The sequence below is a fragment of the Montipora foliosa genome, chromosome 6, assembly GCF_036669935.1.
Source record: "Montipora foliosa isolate CH-2021 chromosome 6, ASM3666993v2, whole genome shotgun sequence".
Classification (NCBI taxonomy): domain Eukaryota; kingdom Metazoa; phylum Cnidaria; class Anthozoa; order Scleractinia; family Acroporidae; genus Montipora; species Montipora foliosa.
Genome location: NC_090874.1, coordinates 40,598,698 through 40,603,697, shown reverse-complemented (window position 1 = coordinate 40,603,697; position 5,000 = coordinate 40,598,698). Strand labels below are relative to the sequence as shown.

The 5,000-nt window shown below is 40.4% G+C and overlaps 1 protein-coding gene and 1 long non-coding RNA gene across 4 annotated transcripts in view; one reads left to right on the top strand and one right to left on the bottom strand.

Annotated features, from left to right (window-relative positions):
• LOC138005563 (tetratricopeptide repeat protein 28-like) overlaps nucleotides 1-5,000 on the top strand; it is a 115,130-nt gene that overhangs the window by 75,175 nt on the left and 34,955 nt on the right.
• LOC138007356 (uncharacterized) overlaps nucleotides 1,571-5,000 on the bottom strand; it is a 9,183-nt gene continuing 5,753 nt past the window's right edge. Inside the window, exon 3 of one of the 3 annotated variants that reach the window (XR_011124031.1) lies at nucleotides 1,571-2,235. This is a non-coding gene — a long non-coding RNA (uncharacterized lncRNA). The other 2 variants (XR_011124030.1, XR_011124032.1) reach the window with 2 other exon arrangements.

The following is a 5,000-nucleotide window of genomic DNA, read 5'->3' as shown; positions in this document are numbered from 1 at the left end:
TGACTACAGTCAAAGGTGTTTTATTGAGTTTTCAAACACCCGGCTCGAAAAAATTTTTACCACTTTTTATTATTTTGTTTTGTCCCAAAAACCTCACGCTTGCTCACAATCCTGTATGAATTAATTAGCCTATAAAGGAACACATGTATTCTCGGCTAGCAAATGTATGTTTTGTCGTTCCGGCAACTGTACAGTTTAAATGGTTGAAACAAAGTTATGTCCACAGCCAAATAGACTTGTCAATCTCTTTCCTCGTGTTGTTGGACTGCGGTGTTTTTGAACACGTCTTCTTGTCAGTTAAAAGATTAGTTTTAGCTCTAAGCAAATGAAAGTTGGAAATTTGATTTCCATTCTGATGCAAATGGTCCCAGCTATACGATCGATCTCCAAAACGGCAATTTAATAGTTATGAAGTGCATTTCGACCTCTTAAATGTGATCTTAGCAGTCATTTACCTTTTGTCTTGGGCAATGCAATTTGAATACCAGAGGACTTTCCAATTTAGTAGTGCCCTCATCAACAACAACGAAAAACGATCATGTCTAGTGCTCCATGCAATGCGTTTACTTGGATGTCTTATTCAAAGTCTTAAATCATATCTCTCAGATCATGAGTACGGGCGATTCAATTGGCCAATTCAGCGAGTCGTATTCTACAGTACACCAATTTTTTTTGCTTGATTCAATGATATGGAGATGTGTAAGTTCATTCTGTTTGTCTCGTAGTGGAGACTTCACACTAGAGAAAATTAAGGTGGCTCTAACCAACAGTTCCCCCGGCCAAAGTGACTCGGATACTGTAAAAGGTGTACACCAGTCGAATTGGAAGAGATTACAATTAATGCGGCCATTCTGCAATGGAAGAAAGGCAGTCACTTTCAGTACAGCCGCATGAAATCGGTGATTTAGAGGCAGAAAAAAAGGCCAAATCGGTAGAGAAAATTAAAAAAGCAACGATATGTGGCAATTGTCAGCTGAAACTAGTGTCATACCCGAGCTCTTACGAGTCTCTTATACAACTGTGAAATATACAAAGTAAGACAATACATGTATAAATCAGTAATCTCTAAGAATTGCAGAGGTTACAGCAATTATCGTTGTTGTTTAAAGATGAGGTTAGGTCTATTTTCCAAATGTTCTTTGTAAAAGATTCAATGTTCAAAGAGTCCTTCAATTTAACAACCTACAATACTAGTTGAGACACCATGTACAGCACTAATATTCTGACTTTTAGGTGTGATCCTTCCTCCCCAACGTTGAATTCACTGATTTAAAGTATGTGGTGTACAACGGGGAATGGTGGAAAAATTGCGCGAGCTGCGAGGTCGTTGTTGCAGCTCAGTGTTTTGCACTCATCTGGACATGAGTCTGCATGGGTTTTAAATAGGGCCGAATGTCTCCTAATTTTTTAGAGATGGCGTGGTGGTTTAAAACCTCTCGGAAAATGTACGAAAAGAAATACTGATTCTCAGTGAAGTCATAGACATCTATTCAAATAAACACTTATCATTCATGGGAGGTCTCGTATTTAGTGAGTTAAAAGTTACGTTTATTTGTGAAAGTGTGCACGAGTCACCGCTAGTCACCAGTCAAATTATCCGTAGACAATTTTATAAGAAATTGAGAACGTCACAATGCACAAATCAGAAAACTGAAAAAACTAGTTGAAAACAGGTCCCAAGACGCAGGTAAAGCGTAAAACTTATCCGACTCTGGTTTATTAACTCACCATTTACACCGTTGTATTTTTAGCACGAACTACGGTTTTACCATTTTAGACCCATTAAATTTTGATGACTCGTTGTGGTGAAAGGATACTGCTGTTATGGACACTTCCCTTTGTGAGGTTCCTGCCTCTTCCATGAGCCGCTTACAAGTAAAGTTAAATCCCTTCTCTTTCTCATAGACGGACTACCGTTCTGAGAAGCAGTCTTCTCTGCCGGCCACTCAATTCGGGACTTGGGCCCCTCTGAACACTTTCCTTACACTTAGTTGAGAAAACATACGGTTCTTTTGCTATTCTCAATACACTCTCATGAGCAATATGTTGAATTTCGGTTACTCTATGTACAGTAAAGTCTTTAACAAAACATTAATAAAATGCAAGTACCGGTACCTGTGTCACACAATCTATAACACGCTTAAAAACTATCTTGTTAAATAAATTTTCTGCTCGCAAAACAAAGTCAGTTGTTCAAAAGTCTCCAGGACACAGTTTTATATATACATCAGTTTCCTGTGGAATAATTTCGATTTCATCATATCACATCTCCCAAAACAGACATGGTAGACCATCCCACACTCGTCGGGGGGGACGCGTCGTACATGACCTACTAATGGTCACCATTTTTTTTGTTTGGCCAGTTTCGTCCGAGCGCCGTACAGTCGTAATCACACGTGATTACACTAGGATAACTTCGACAACTAACCCTAACCCTACCCAAAAATTACAGAGCTATATAAGCAGCAGTTTACAGAAACAGCTACTGCCAGAACGAAGGCCAGGAAAGACCTGCCGGAAAAAAACCCCGTTGCATGGGGGAAAATAAGGCAGGAAACCTGGGTAGGATCCATGACTTAAGCTCTGAATGCCAATCCTACGAAGGTCACGCTGCTAAGACAAAATCGAAACGAAAGCGTGAACTACTATTTAAACTGTGGTGGGGGAGAGAAACTACCGCCGGAAATACGTCTGCGTTCACGGGGTAAGTAAAAAACCCGCATGTAAGAACCTAGCGTTTTAAGAGTGAATGTCCGTAAAAATCAAGCAATTTTTGAATTCCGTGGCAAACCTTGAAAAATCGATTTCGCTCATACTTCAAAGTTTGAAAGAGTAATGTGTACCAAGAAGCATGCTATACTTAGTTTGGGTTGTTACGGATTTATTTCGGAGAAAAATGCAAATTACCGAACACCGCCGAAAATGCCGCTCGGACAAGCGATTTGTCTCTTCATTTTGACGGTCTTGTGAGGTCAACTGAAGCATCCCTCATAAAATATTCCTCCTAATCCTAACTGAGCAATCTCTTAATTGTCGTTTGGCTAAGTTTGAGTGCATTTAAGACATTCTATAGTTTCCAAATAATTTTATTCTTGGCGCCTATATTTTTTGTCACTAAAACTGGGTCTTACGAAATATCTTACAGAGAATGTGCTCTACCTTTAAACCCTTTGAAACTTCGGCCATCGAATGTTGAAACAAAGGTCTTTCGTCTGATAGAGAGAAATCTCTGGGCAATTACTTCTGCGTGACGCCTCGAGCGCTTAAAATGTCGTTAAAATGCATTCTTGTGACTTTTCGGGTCAAAACACAGCAGGCCGATATCCGTCTTTGATTTGATAAGAAAATAGATGAGACCGCTTTAAATAAAGTGCAGAAAGTAAAATGATACCATTTTAATCCATACCTGTTTTTTAGTGAGAAGTGGGAGCTTTAACAATGTTTGGAACTACACTTATGTTCACGGCCACAGCAGAATATAAACATGACGAACGTTTGTCAACACAACAACCACAGGATACCCAATGGTAGACCGAAGTGCTCCTTTTTCTCAGGGACGGCGGAGCTAAGGGGACTGCCCATGAAGAAAAAATAGAGGAAAAAAACTCATAAAGCATAAAAAGAGAAAACTAACAGAAGGAAAAAGTTGCATTTCCGAGCTTCAAGATTTCAAAATTTTCTGGCGGAGAATTTCCTTCAGGGAACCCCCTACAAGTTAGCGGCTCTTGCTTGTTAGCCCTCCCCGCCCCCCCCCCCCCCCCCCCACAATACAAAATATGCTCCGTCGTCCCTGTTTTTAGCTTTTCACTGTCATAATGATGTCATCAATACACAAGGGACAAAACTGATTTCGACAAAGCAGTCGAATAGTCCTTACTGATTGACAAGTTAAATAAACGGACTCCCTTGAGGGACTTCGTTGAATGCGGTTTATTAACTAGGTATCAGTTTGAGAGCCGCTCTTTATAGTTATGGAGGTCTGCGGTTCATTCAAGACGATAACTGGAGGAATCTGTGGTTCCGACAGTAGAGATAGAAAGAAAGATATCCAGGTTGTTCCATTGAGCGCGTGTTCAAAAGATATTGAAAATCATCTCTCGTCATACTCGTTTACTGGTCCCGTAAGTGAGGTGGAACTAATATTGTGTCGAGCAGCAATTTTCAAAATGCCAGGCAATTTAGAAAGCATGACCGTATGTCCGCGCCATCATGGAAAGCTGGGGATTGGATGGACAAGAGGAGCTACAAGATGCAGGATACTCCTTGATTTATCCAACCACGGAAAAGGCCGCAATAAAACCTGGCCAAAAGGAGACAGAGGACTTGGAAAACATGAATCGGAAGTGGTATTTCGTAAGACTGGTGTTTTTGTTCAGCCCTGATCTGGTAAGATACTTAAAACTCAGTTTAGTCAAATAGAGGTGTACTTTAACTATTTTTATTATTGAGCTATGTATTTTCATTTTTATCATGATTTTTAATGCCTTCTTTTGAGGAATATGCAGGTCATGCCGAGATATAATAAAGTCTCTTAGCGTATAGTCTGCTGGCAGCCGGTTTTTTCTCTAAGGGTCACTAGGACGAGCGCTTAGTCATCGCGAACTCGAAAGGGCGGTATGGCGTTGGCCGTGTAGAGAAGAAGGTGAGACAAGGCTGGTATGGCCGAGTGGGGAAGAAGGCGAGACGAGAGGCAGTGAGGACAACAGCAATAGAGACACGTTGGAATGAATGTGAAAATATTTACATATCATCCACTTTCCTTTGTCTTTGTCCTCACTGCCTCACTATCAAGCTGAATTTCAATACATCGAAAAAGGCCTATTAAGAGGCGACGCATATTTAGTTTATTAAGACTTCTCACAGTTCTCAGTAAAAAGGAGGCTTAACTAATTGTTGACAGTTTTAAAAGAGCAAAAGTGTGAATTTGGAGCAAAATACACCGGCTTTCCGACGAGACCTGGCGTTTATTTTTTGGACAGCACCTTATGGAGTAAATACAG